Raw genomic sequence first — 15,113 nt, 5'->3', positions numbered from 1 at the left:
TACAGGGAATGTGGGAGGAAACAGGGAAGAGAGACAGGTGAGACTGAGAAAAGTAGGTAGGGGTCCCATGGTGAAGACCTCTACGTGCCAAAACCATCCCCAAGTATTACAGTTGAGCTTTAAGTTTAAATGAGATATCTGATAGAATGAGATATCTGAAAGCAGTAGAAAGAAGTCATCTACTATTTTGTTAAAACATTTAACAATTATACTTAAACTATAAAAGAAAAGGGTGAGTAAACATTTTTTGGAAGGAAAACGTTCTTCCCAAATTAGATTGTAAGTTAATTGAAAGCAGAACCACGTGTCTCAACACCCTCTGTACAAAGTTAGCACAGAGTTTTTGGCTTCCTACCTGCTCTACGGACACCAAGCAGCTTATGCCTTTGTTTAAGAAAAGACAAGTTCTTAGGGATCACATACCTTGATTTTTCTTCAATATGTATTTTTAAAACTTGCAAAATAGTTCTAACTCTGTTTCCTGACTATACTTTTTTTTTTGAACAAAAGTTTTCCTCGAGAACTTGGAAAAGATCGCAGTAAGAAAAAAGTGGAACGTCTGATATGCTTTTCTGAACAACGGAAGGCAGGAGAAAGACAGCACCGCTCAATTCTGACAGCTTCCCTCACTCTTGAGTACTCTGAGCTAAACTATGGGCCTGCATCCACTGTGCAGGCTTCTGCCCATTACATGCATGCATGAGCTGCGCTTAAACTCACCAGATGAGTTCAATCAACGTGGTGCAAACACAGCATACATAATCTATTAGTTTACCCAAAGAAACCGAAGCACTGAATTCAAGCAGAATGAAGTCATCAGTAATAAAGGAAAAAGAAAGAAACTGATAAGGGACTGTTTAAAAAATCCCCACAATTTTCCTACATTTGTGGGAAAAAATAATCATACTCAGACCGTAAACTATTCTTCCATATGCCGATAAATAAATAAATTTAAAAATACGGGTTTGATCAGATTTCAGTTCTCAGATAGAAGGAATGGGGCAAGAATACAAAATCAGCTGTTTACGATTCAGAAAATCCCCTATGGCTGACAGTAACATGACTATTTACCCAGAGAAGAAATCTGACCTCAGAGAAAAACAGGAAAAAAGTCTAGAAATTCATGGACCATCTAAGTGCAAAACATTCTCCCTTGTGTGAATATTTTAAAGAAGTTATGGGGCACCGTGCAAACCTTTCATGATAAGCCAGGACTACATCGCAACATTCTCTCTTTTTTTTTTCTCTCTCTCTAACCCTCACTCTACTTCTAGTAACTGTATCAGATTTTTTCCCAGGTAGTTGGTTTATATAATACAATTAGGAATAGAAAATTCTGATTTCATCTCTCAGCTCTTCTGTGCAGATAACACACACAGGTTTACCATCAAATCAACAAAAATTTAAAAAAAAATAAAACAAAAAACAACACAGCTATTGTAACCAAAGCCGTTAACTGATTCCATTTTGTGTTGAAGAGGTAGAAATTTGAAGAGGAACATAAAAATGCCTTTGTCATAAGAGCAGCAATAATCGTAATAGTCATAATTTATGGAACATTTATACAGCCAATATACTGATACAGACTTTTAATTACTCCACTTTCTGCTCAGAGCAGACATCACTAATCACTTACGGCATTCCTTCCCCATAATCCTAGACATGGCCTTAGGATCCTTCTTAACCCAGAACTTCAGAAAGCTACTACCAATCTATAGGAGCTGGAACTTGAGTTACATAATTGCTGTGTAATAGGTGTTGTAAATACTTCAGAATCACAGAAGAATACTTAAAGGTAGCTTTTATTGTTTTGCTCCACAGACATGAGGAAGCTGAGGGTCATGGCTAATAGATGTACAAGGTCTAACTTCAAAGAAGGCTCTTTCCACCACTGCTTACTACCTTTCAACCTGCATCTCCTCCTTCATCTCATTTATTTCTTAAAGACTAGGTCCTCTAACAACATACTGGACCAGAATGGAAGTTAAGGCCAGCCTTGAGAAGTTACTTTCTGACGACTCCTGTTTTTCCTTCCTCTATTTACATGTTAACAGTTCCATTTTCCTGGCTTTATGGAACTTAGTAGTAGAGATTCTAAGAATTTTGCCTGATGGCTTCAGCAGTAACATCAGCTTATGATGTAACTCACATACTCTTGCAATCATATAAAATCTGGTAAAGTATCAATAATCTCATCTCCAAGTTGCTAGTTAGAAAATTAGGCTTACTGTATTATTTGTTCACTGGATAAGGTAAAGGTTAGCCATTCTTACCAAAAAAGTTCCTATTATAGCTGTATCCATATGTAGGTGATCAAAGCCACTCCTGCACTTTCAATGTGCTGAAATCTTATTTTAAATTAATTCAAGCAGTATAACAAAACAGATTTATACTGCAGTGATTTCTTGTCAATTATACTGCCTACGCCTTTAAAGGCAGATGTATAGTTAAATAGGCTTTTAACACTTTAAAGTTGGACAGAGTTTAAAGTTGCAATGAAATTCAGAAACCATGTCATTTTCTTCATCGTCACCTATAGTAATATATCCCCAAATGCAATACACATCACAGTAAGGCATTATCTGCTCCTTTGGAATCTAACCTTATTCTTCCTAGTTCATAATTACCTCAATTGAAATACATTTTAAAATGAGTGCTCATTTGTGCATGCCATAGTCTCCTCCCATTACTACAACAGGCTGGAGAAAAGAAACTAACACTTATTAAGCTCCTATGATGCCTTAAGTATAATATTTATGCTTTACATACTTCATCTCATTTAATCCCCAAATTTTTGAGGGTGACATTGTTATTAACATTTCACAAATGAGTATGCTGAGGCTCAGAAAAGTAGCCCAATTGGTGAGTGGGGGACCAGGAGATGTGTGACTCCAAAGCCAGTGTTATTTTGACCATACCTTGCTGCCTTGTGAGAAATGCATTAAAATGCAGTGGTATTTTGTAGCAGCAGTGCACAGGCATTTCAAGACAGAGGGAATTTAGCAGAGCACATTTATAGCCATACCTTTTGATATTCTTTTATTTGCACAGATCTTTGTAATAAAAATAGAAACTGAAGCAGCTGAAGTAACAGAAAGACATGCAATGAAGTCTGTAGTCATTAAAGAATGATGCTGGAGCGACTGCAGACAGAGATTTCTGGGTAATTAATATTACATCTCTAATAGGCTTATGTGGGAAACTGGCATAAAACTGAATGGGCTGCAAAAGAGACTCAACATATGACAAAGATCCCACATGAAAGAGAAAGAAACTCTGGATTAGGACCAGGACCGAGAAGCAGCCAGGGTTGCTGCTGGTAAAGTTCACCACTGGCTGAACTAGAGGGAGGTAGTCACTGCCAGCAAACCATTGTCCGACTTGTGAATTCATCTGCCATGACTTTGCATGTATGCCTAAGTGGGCATGCATGTAAATAATGCACCCTAACTATGATTAAATTGTACACAGTTAATTCCAAAGAGCTGTGTCATTTTCAGATAGCCTCAAGTCATGTAGCTCTTCGTTGTCAAGGAGAGGTGTTTGCCACTGGTGAGTAGATACCAGCCTGGGGTCCAGATGTGATGACGCAGTTAAGAACAGTCTTTATAGAATGGAACCTTAGCAGGAATATTTCTACCTGGGTGAGATAATCCTTACAAACTCACTGAACAAAACGGTTGAAATTAGGTGTATGCATGTCAACAATAATCAGTACAATAGGGACTGTTTTGAGTTTGGGGTTTGATAGATTATTCAATTTTTTTATGACGTTACTGTACAAATGTTATTTTGATGCTTACCATAGAATATTTTAATTATGTAAACATGGTGTTCGTCTTTCTATATTTACCAGAGGGTGGAATTTTAAAAGTTTTTCTCAAAAAGGTTTCCTCCTTTTGAAAGATACGGAGTGAAGAAAAAACTCTTGCACCTTTTAAGAATGCCAATATGCTATTCTTTTCCTGTTTGTTTCCCCCTGATGGGAAGGGTTGTTTGTCTTATCTTTCTGCATTTAAGGACCTAAGAAATCATCCTAGCTTTAAACTACAAAGTTAGCAGTACCACCGTCCTGCCTTAGAAAACAGGGCATATTTTTTTCAAAGTGGGAACAAAGCTCTCTAAGTACCTGAGATTCTGTGGCATTCACACTCTTGATAACATGAATATAATCAAATCTAACTGTCTATATATGCAATCTTCTTACTAATTATACTTCAAACTACAAATTAAGTTCTGGAAAAGAATATTCAGCTGAAGACAGTCATGGACACAGCTATTACTTATTTTCTGTTGGTGATAAAGATTTCTGTCAAATAAGAAAATTTAGAGATTCTTATAAGTGTACTCAGGATCATTAATTCAAAAGCATTTTGAAGATTTACAGCAACTATAGTCCAACAGCACTTACACTTTCACTCTTCAGGTTTAAATTCCATAATGCAAATACATTTATATAGTGTGCCCACATATGCTAAATGAGATTTAGTAATAAACAATGGCTTTTAATGGGGCTTAACTCTATAAAATTCTTCAAATGATATTTTCATACTGGAAAGCTCTGAAAATTATCCAGTGTAAATATTCAGCGAAAATTATGATTATGTAAATTCTTTATCTTCTCCCTGCTCCTAATTTTGTAAAAAGAATATCTATTTTTTCAAAGGTAGATTGACAAATAAGATTTCTCGTGGTTTAGTCCAGTGAAATTTTGGAACACAGAACTGACTACCCATGAACAACATTTGGGAATTTTTCTAATTTCTTTCCCAATTCATCACCACTATGATGGTGACCCCCTTTTTCAATTATTTTTGATTAAAAGTTTCCCCAAATAACAAGAATATGCCTTTCTTCATATGGACATTTAATTTCTATTAGATTTCAGTTATTTTGTTGATTAAAACACTCTAAATTAAGAACCCTTTGCTTACTATGATTGCCTATTAATTCCTATATTAAGAGTATGTATTAAGAAAAAGGGTGAATAATATAACAACAGACAAATTTTTCACATTTAGAATCTCCCTTTATTTCTAGAACTACTTTTGTCAATTATCTCTGACATTATACTTCTTATTAGTAGGTGAAGAAACAATGCTTAGACATCTTAAGAGACAATTTAATGTCACATGAAAAACTGGTGGCAGAATCTGAGGGAAAAAACTATGTTCTATGGTAATACATTACTTTGAAAAGTTACGTATTTGTATAAATTTTGAAGAGTACAACAAAATTACTCCAATGTCAAGATCCTGTGGGAAAGCTAAAAAACTGGTCCAGAGAGGGTGATATGCAAGTTAGAGTCATAAAGAAGAACGAACCCTACAAAGCTCAGCCTATAATCCTGAACATGGTCCTTCCCTCAACCATCCTGACGTTGCCAGTGGCATTTTGACCCAGATGCAACAATCTGACAACGTGACTTGGCTTACCTGGGCTCCTGACTTTGCCATGGCAACCTGAGTCTGACCATTTGCCTTTCTCCACATCTTTCCTGCTTTAAGCATCTGTTCCCTTTGAGATCCTTATCTTGGTATTTCCATCCCTAGCTCAGTCAACTGACCCTCTGACTCTTATAGCTTGAAGATTTGTCCTGGAAATCGTAACCCTGGACTGGACTTTGACCCCAATGAATCAAGCCTTAGTGGAAAAAAAGGCCGCCTTCCCCTGACACTTTTGATTGCCTAATGGCAAGCATTTCCACTCATACCATGAACCACGGCCACCATTTACCATTGAAAGTAATCTCATTGATGTACGAAGGGCAGCTTTCTCCCATGTGATTGATTGCTGTGATGGAGAATCTCACCAGATCAATGTCATCTCCTCTTCTGATAAAAGGCTCTGCTCTACCTTTGCTCTTTATCACTTGAGACAATTCGAGGCCGCTCTCTAATCAGAACACTCTGCTTCTCTATCTCCATTTCTACAGAAGGGGGAAATTTCTTAGAAGTGACACTGACAGTGTTATTCACAATTCAACAACACACGAGTTATTATTCACGCCTTCAACTCACCATTATAAGCCTGTAACACATAATTGCATTATTCTGATACCGTGCAGTGACCTCCTGGCTGTGTTCAAACTTCAGAAGCTGGTTTTGCCATCAGTCATAAAATACCTATTTGAATAGTATTCTAATATATTTCCTCCAACACAGTTTTTGAGCCTTTAGTAATTTACGCAAATACTGGGCACATTCAAATTATGTATAAGCATATGATACATATTGCCTTGAGACAGTTCGCCAATTTTATTAACAATACAAAACATGTGGGGTCACCGAAGGAATTTATCAAGTGTTTCATATGGTAATTTTTGTTTCTTAAGGAAGATTTTAAAATATAGTTGAAAAGTTCACACTGGATGGCAGCAAAATCGCCCTTCATTTCTACTCTACATCTTTGTTAACAAGCATACGTAGATGCAAAGAAAAACAGATTTGGACCAATTTGAAACTGGGCATTCACTTTGTCTTCTGTTAAAGATGATGAACCATTATGATTCATGTAGTCACAGCTGTTCTTACATGGCTGAAGTACAGCGACACTGCATCACAACTGCATTTAAGTGATGCTTCAGTATTTCAGCTTAGACAAAAATGGGGGCTTGGGGGAAAACAGCAATTTAAGTAGTGACAGTGTTCCCACTGGCTATTCCATGTAATAAGCGTAGGCCCCTGGACATGAGCTGAGTTGGCTTCCCTCAGTTGGTGTCAGCTCCTAAGGGCCTCTCATAATACAGGCTTTACACTGTACTGAACATGATCCCAGTGTTTCAAGCTATGCATTACTTGTACAACATGGCCACTGAAATGCAAGCCAACTACTTTAGCTGGTGCTCAACCAAGGGAATAGCCAGCTGATGCTGTGCTAAAAGAACGAGTGTTGGGTGGGTTTAGTGAGAGATGATAGGTAGGTCCAGTATGGCATTCTCCTAAAGTGTTTTTCAAGGTTAATTCTGATGGTACACAACTTTTGTTTTACATAATGGCTTTAGAAACTTAACCTTAAGACATGATTTCACTTGGAACATTATAAGTTTTCTCAAAGAGTTTTACGGTCTAAAATAAAACTGGCAAAATAGGGATAAAAAGATAAATGGAAGAAACCTATAAAACATGTATTATTTTAATAATATCACGCACAAATTAATGATATCTCACACACACACCTTCTCAAAGAAGTTCTCACCAACAACTGCAGGACTTGTGAGATAAAATTATTATCTTCTAGGCTTAAATCAAACACAGCTTGAATTTTGGAATACATATCTGACATTTAGATGTGGATTAAACTTTCAGGGTCAATTCTGGGAAAAATAAGCCTTTGTGGGCTGCAGGCCATAAAACCTTGGGAATTTCCTAGGCTTCCATGAAATTCCCTCTTCCTCAGAGGAAACACAGAAGCTCTGTCTCCTCCCAAGGGATCATGGAAGGCCATCAAAGACCGCTGATTCCCAACAGCTGGACACCTAGACCTTTCCTTCTACACAATAAGGAAATAAGGCCTAACTACACAATGTGAGGGAAAAATAAGGAGATTCTAAATGACTTAGCGCATGGATGGAGTTTTTCTAATTTAGAGGATTATATCGGTCAGGATAAACTATGGTATTCTGCGCTAATCAAACAGCAGTAGATTAAAACAGTAAATTTTTCCTCCCATAACAAGACTTTTTTCCCCCTTCCAAAGGAGGAGGTTGGGAAAATAATAAAAGTGAGAAAGAGAAAAAATATTCAAAAAAAGAACATGTTTTTCAATTGAAAGAAGCTAAAGATTTTGATTAGGAGCTCAATACTAAATGTTAGGAGTCAAAGCCTTCTAAATACATATGATACATAAACTAGTTCTTACCTTTGTACCCATTAAAGGGATATACAATAAACTGTCCAAACACCCAGAAGGGATACATGGGCCAGACTTTAATTATCCCATATATGGTGTTAAATCATATTATCTCATAAACATAGAATTCTATATGCCGTGTTCTGATGTGATTAGCATAATTCAGTTCAAGACTTTATTAAGAACATGTTCTGATTCTACCTTAATTCCTTTTGTTCCTTCTACACCTATATGCACAAATGCTGAGCTCTTCTGCAATTTTAAATAGGGTTATAATAATTATCCAATCCAAACAGATTCTCAACTCCAAAAAGCCACATAAAAATTTAACATATACTAGGTCCCAAAGGGTGTCAAATCCAAGAATATCCACAGCCCTCATCTCCCTGGGTGTAAAGTGAGCTCTGGTGACCCTGTAACCTCATGCTGACCTTCTGACATCAGGGATTTACAGGATAGAGACAGCTTATATTATAATCTCCTATGGATTGTTTCAGTTGTTTTTAAAAGGTGTTCAGATTCCTACAAATCTTTTCTAAGAGAATGGTGACTTTCTTTTTAGAATAGACTAGGTAGTAATAAGCTGATATTAAACTTAGATCATCAACTGCTTTTATAAATGTTTTCCAGTAACCTTCTGTTTTCAGATGTGTACATTTATTTAAGCTTTTATTTATTTTTAAATATTGCCATGTCCCTGGCCCTGGTGACGTAAAGGTGATTAAGACCCAGAACCCAGCCCTCAGGGATTTCAGTCTTATAGAGGGAGATGGAAATATAAATAAACAATTACAGGGCAATGTGGCAATTATTATGAAGAAGTACCATGAAGTATAATGAAGTCCTGCAGTAGCTCAGAGGAGAGGGTGATTAGTTCTGCTTGGGGAGGCTGGGAAAGCCCTCAAGGAGAAAAGGAGAGCAAGGAGGGGGTGCTGGGCATGTCAGTGGAAGGAACATCACGTGCCAAGTGGTGGCAACATAAAAGGGCACACAGTTAGGCATGGCAGAAGTGTGGGAAGTGGATGGAAGAATCCTGGGAAATAAAGCCAGTAGGACTTGAACAGCTCCATGTGCCAATCTTCCCAAAAGGGAAGATGAAGTAGAATCCTGGACCAATTTCACACAGGGTAGCAGCATCTTCAGTCATTCTTTATATCAGGATAGAAGACCTTTACTTTCTGTTTCCACATAACATAACCTATGAAATGAACCAGTTGACCCCATGGGCCTTTCTTGCACTATATTCACTGATTTCTTGGATATGCGTACAGTTCAAGCTAAATGACTGACCAAACTACTGGCAAAAGTCACCTTCTCTTTCTGTTTCCCCACCTGTTGAATACTGTACCTTGAGGGCCACTTTAGTTCAAGGCAACGGGACATTGAGACTTTCCATTTGAAAACTGAACGTTTTCTATAACTAGAGCTCTTGGTTAACCAGTAACATTACCTGGTGGTGAAGCATGACGCGTCGTTAATATAGTGATAAATTTCCCATTAGAAACAGGGTACTGGCTGCCACATCAGAGGGCGAAAAGTTAAAAAAACAAAACAAAGAAATGAAACCAACCCATTATGGGTTGACAATGACTTTTATTTTCACTGGCAGTTTAACGGAAAGTAGTCACAGAATCTCAGTTAATAAATAGCCATTGCTCCATTCAGGTGCCTGAATATCTGCCCTGGAGCAATTTGTAGCTGTCTTCTTGATCTGAAAAGTGAATGAGTCGCGGGCCATCAAAGAAGAGGGAAAATTAGGCAGTAGGTTGCTGCTGACAATTGAACCCTATAAATAACCCACAGTGAAAATGAATAAAAAACATGCCGTCTTCCAGCTTCCAGTAGCCTCTCAACAGTGTGACAGTTGCTGGTTTTATCAATAAACATGATGTCAATTACACCTTTTATTCTTCATGGCGAAGTCATGTGTGGGGAAGAAGTATTTTTGGGCTTTTTGGCACTTCATATACCAAGGTTTTTCCTCTTTATTTATATCATACCGAGGCAAAGCAGCTGTCTGATCTGTAATCTACATGTTACATTAACACTCTTCTTTTTTACTTCTTCCTTAGTTCCAAAAGCTTTATTAGCAACAGCATTTAAGTCGGCTCTCAATTATCCACAGAGATAGGCGGTTTGGAAGAGCATGAAAAATAAGACACTAGGGATGATTTTGAAAACTCTTATTTAAGCCAACAACTTTAGTTTCTTTCCCAACAAGTGTTTTCCCAGAGCTGCAAACCATCCCCCAATTAATTGACTTGATTCACATTCTTTCCCTTGCCCGGCCCCTTGTTTGGGTAAGGTACTAATGAGCAGAAAAAAGGCCAAAAGGCAGGCAGGACTGAGAAAAACAGAGGCACTACAAAGACTCAAATGGAGAACACAGAAATTGGATGGTAGAGAGTTAATGACCCAGGAAACATTCCCCTAAAGGATTTACTAGGTACCTAGAGAGATGTAATCTTTCAGATTAAAAAGTAACAGGTATGAGTTTTCTAAGTGGACAAACTGAGAGCAAAAGGTTATGTGGAGCACAGTTATAGAATTAATGAGTACTCACATATCCAGCTCAAAGAAGCCTGTGGGTTACTGTGTTTCCTGAATTCTGCTGTTTGTCATGAACTTTATTACTCTCCATTCCACTAAGAACTATTTTTTTCTCCCTATTTGCAGATAGATTAAGTATAGTCATTCAGATGTCATTAGTTCATCATTTGTTAAAGAAACTTGTTCTTAGGAAAAATGAAGAACACAGTGAGCGGCATTGCATTATTTTGTGATCCCACGTTAAGATGAAAGACAGAAGTATCACATTGTTTTCGAGATATTCCTATCCTACAACAAAATCATCTTTTATCCAAGTGTAAACAAGCCCACTAGCTAGAAGCTTCCCCCTCACCCTAAATTCTACATAAAATATAAGCCACAAGGCTTAAATTGAATCACTACATTATTTCTTTATGTATTACTTACCTTGACATTTCTTAAACTGAATGCTTACTATATATCTAAGAGAGCTTCTAAATTTATAACCTACCAAAAGAGGGAAATTATTTCCTCTTCTTCAAAGAAGCTTTTTCATACTGTACCCAACATATCTGGGGAATTGGAGGGAGAAAAAGGAGAGTGGGGAGAGAGGAGGAGCCAAAGAAAAGAGCTAATGGTCAAAATGCATCCTTATAATAAAATGAGCTTCTTAATGGATGTTCACCACAGGAATAACATTAATCCAGTATTAGGAGATTCACTGGAAAAAATATGAATGTAATTTATCTTTTTAACTGTCAGCTGCATTTCTAAAGCTCTGAAGTCTGTAGCTTCCAGGGGCCTTTTGTCTTTCTGCCATGGCAGGAATATCTTGGACAGCTGTAAGAGCTTTCTAAGCTATCTTTCTCAAAATCCATTAGCTAACTCAAGGAACCTAATTAGAGCTGCCATTTTGATGGAGCATACTGAATGCTCAGTACAAACTAGTAACACCATCAATGTTTACTAGAAATCACAAAACCCAAAGTGCTCCATTCCCTATGAATATTAATGGGAATACAGCAAACAAAATATTTATTAAAACATACGCTTAATACCATCAAGGTTTACAGACAGAGATTGAAAGGGAGAGAGACAGGCACACACTTGAATTTGACGGCATGTGCCCAGGAATACACAATAAACCAAGATTTATATTGAAGCAGCATGTAATCATTATTTTATGCCCCTCCCACTTGTCTCCCTTGGTTTTGCACCCTGGAATTCAGCAGCTCACAGCTGGGAAGACAGATGTAAGTCTAGAGAAGTCTGGAGAAGGGGGTGGAGGGAGTCTTTTTTTTTTTTAACAGCTGCTGAGTGCCACAAATTCTTGTCAGTGGGGAAATAAGTCTTGGTTCTCTATAAAATCAGCAGCACGATGACGTCAGTACTTTCTACCCTCCGCTAAATGAGGGTGTCACCAAATTAATCCAACTAGCTATTATCCCACATACCCACCTGGGAAGCATTTCTGCCAGGGCATGGCCCTGAATCAAGTGGTGTCTAAGGCTTGATGTACCCCTGCTGTTGTGCAGATCGGGCTCCCACTGCCCGTGTTGGGTACAGGGATAGACACACACACCCCTGCCGAGGCCCGAAGACTCTGTTCCTCATTCTCTTCTCTTGGGAGCAATTAAAGGACCTTTGTGAATTGTTACTCTCCAGCAGCCCTTGCTCTGCCCTCAAGCTGTTGCCTCCTGTCTCTCTTTCCCCCTTTTCACCAGAGTTTAAAAAAGAATCGCCTCTGTTGTCTCCTTTTGTCATCTGCTATCCTCTCTTTTGCGCTGATGACAATCTGGCTGGCACCTTCACCGCTGTTAGAACTGTTCTCTGGAGGCTCAGGCAAACCCTAGCCTCTGCAGGACTAGACACCGGACAGCAACCTCCCTCCTTCTTTGTTTCCTTTCTACTTCCTCAATCTCATAGTCCATTTCCTTCAATGCCCCTCCCACTGTTCTCTAGGATTCTCTGATTCTTGTCTGTATTTTCAATCTGGGGATACTGTTCACTCCTAGGGCTTTATCACACTCCTTCTCGTGGTCACCCATTTACTCACCCATCCATTCAACAATCACTGAAGTGCCTCAGATGGGGCACGTCCTCAACACAACTTGCCTAGATGAAGACACACATCTCTACCTGGGACACTTCGAGGGAGCGCCAAGGACCATGCTCAGCCCTTGCTCCTCATTTGCACCTGAAATGTACCGACACCTTATACTCAACATGTTCAGAAACAATTTCCTCACCTCTCTCCTGAAATCTACTTTCCCTCCTATCTTCCTGGCTTTTTCATCGCTTTCCCATGTTCATCTAGGCTTAAAACAATGATCAGCATTCAGAGCACAGGCTCTGGATCCAGGCTGCCTGGGTTTGGATTCTGGTTCTGCCACTTCCCTTCTCCCTGCCTTGGGGAAGTAACTATCTATCTGTGAAATGGGGATGATGATAGTAAGAACTCAGAGGATTGTTCTGAGGATTAAATGAGCTACTACTACATTTAAAGTAGTTAGAATAGTGCCTGGCACGTAATAAGAATTCAATTAAAAAAGCTGCTACTGTGGTTGTCGGTGTTATTTTATATTATTGTTGACTTCTTTTCTCCCACATATTCTACATCCAATTGGTTGTAATCAATTGCCTCTAGCACTGTGCCTCCCATGCATTCCTTCTTCCACAAGCCTAGTGCACACACCCATTGCTCAGACCATGATAACAGCTTGGTAGCTAGTCTCTCCACCCCAACTCCATTCTAATCTGTTGCTGGCACATTAGCCTTTCTAAGGTATGGCTCTGCTCATGTAACTCTCCTGCTCTAAAAGCCTCTTGGCTCTCTTCCCATCGCTATACCTCCGACCCAGCCTTCTTCTCCTCCAGCCTCACTTGCAGTCTAGTCTCCAGTGAAACTTTAATTGTTCCCTAAACCGATCCTCAGTTCTCACCCCCTCCTCCATGCCTTTGTCCACACTACCTCTTCTACCTGTCATTCTTTCCCTTTCTTTTTAAACAATATAATTAAGATGATATCCTTCCAGACCTACTAAAGAATGGACTTGAGGATATGGGGAGGGGGAGAGTTGAGATGTGACAGGGTGAGAGAATGTCATGGACATATATACACTACCAAATGTAAAATAGATAGCTAGTGGGAAGCAGCCGCATAGCACAGGGAGATCAGCTCGGTGCTTTGTGACCGCCTGGGGGGTGGGTGGGATGGGGAGGGTGGGAGGGAGGGAGATGCGGGAGGGAGGAGATATGGGGATATATGTATATGTATAGCTGATTCACTTTGTTATAAAGCAGAAACTAACACACCATTGTGAAGCAATTATACTTCAATAAAGATGTTTAAAAAAAAAAAAAAAGATGATATCCTTCTTTACTTTAAAAACCTCCATTGCCTTGTCATTATGTGCAGACTAATTCTCACGTGGTCTCTGTTCCCCAAATTGGCCCCTGCTTCCCTCTCTGCCTCATCCTGACTGTTCTCTACTGTGCCTGGCAGCTTCTCTCTTACTCTCCCCCGTTCCTTGCACAGCCTAAGCTTGTCACAGACCCAGGAATCTGTACTTGCTGTTCTTTCTACCTGAAACTGTCTGCCTCAAGGGTTTCCAGGCATGTTCTCCATTATCAGGGGGACTTCTCTGGCTGCCTCATCTTTAGACCCTTCAAGTCCCTCCCTCCCAGTCCGCCTGCTTGTTTCCTCTGCAGCACTGCTCACTCTGGGAACACATCTTCACTGTTACTTGTTCCCTTTTCTCTGTCCGCTGACCTCCACAAGAATACCAGATGTGCAAGAGCAGGGACCTTCCACGTCCTGTCCACAGCTGTCTTTCCAGTGTCAATGCCTGGCGCACTAACTAAAGGGATGGTTCTCTACCTGTGAAATCCTTCAAGATTCTTACATTGATTCAGCAGGTATTTATTGAGCACCTACTATTCACGGGCAATGGTTCTAGGCGCTGGGAACATAGGAGGAGTATGAGACACACAACTGTGTGGCCTTATGTTCTAGCAGGTGAGTGAGACAACACACAAACCAGTGGAAAAGGATATCAAGCAGAGGTAAGTGCCACCCAGATCCTTAAAATACCATATAGTGATAAAAGAGTGACTGGGTGGTTACCTGAGACTGAGTAGTCAAGAAAGGCCTTTCTCTTTTAAGCTAAGGTCTGAATTATAAGAAGGAACCATGCAGAAGCATCTCTATGAAGAACATTCTAGAAAGAGAAACCAGCTAAAGCTAAAGCCCAAAGGATGAGGGAATGAGTGTGATGAATTGAAGGAACAGAAAGAACGAGTGGCTGGAGCTTCATACCCAAGGGATAGATGTTAAGTGACGAGGTCAAATAGACAGGCAAGACAGATTACACGTGCTTTGCGGGACCTGTTAAGATCTTTGGATTTTACTCTGAGTGAAATGAGACCATGTTAGAAGATGTTAAAGCAGGAAGAAACATGATCTAATTTAAATATTTAGAAGACAATTCCAGCTTTTCTGTGGAGGACAGAATAGAGATTCTTGCAGGAGTGCAAGTGAGAAAAGATGGAGGTCTTTAGGGCATTAGGATCATTCATGTTTTATAGAGTTTAAATCTTTGTCTAATCCTCAACCACTAGCAGCTAAGCAATGTGAGGAGTTTAATCATTCTCATGTCTTCTGCAGAACATGTTACACTGCCCTCACCTAGGATGTGTTCAATAAACAAAATTTTGCGGGAGTGGAAAACAAG

At 39.2% G+C, this 15,113-nt stretch overlaps 1 protein-coding gene across 1 annotated transcript in view; it reads right to left on the bottom strand.

The window, feature by feature from the left end:
• The window catches only part of PARD3B (par-3 family cell polarity regulator beta), a 1,042,097-nt gene that overhangs the window by 135,365 nt on the left and 891,619 nt on the right, over positions 1-15,113 (bottom strand).

This window comes from Balaenoptera musculus, chromosome 7 (assembly GCF_009873245.2).
Source record: "Balaenoptera musculus isolate JJ_BM4_2016_0621 chromosome 7, mBalMus1.pri.v3, whole genome shotgun sequence".
Classification (NCBI taxonomy): Eukaryota; Metazoa; Chordata; class Mammalia; order Artiodactyla; family Balaenopteridae; genus Balaenoptera; species Balaenoptera musculus.
This window is presented reverse-complemented; position numbering and strand designations above follow the sequence as displayed.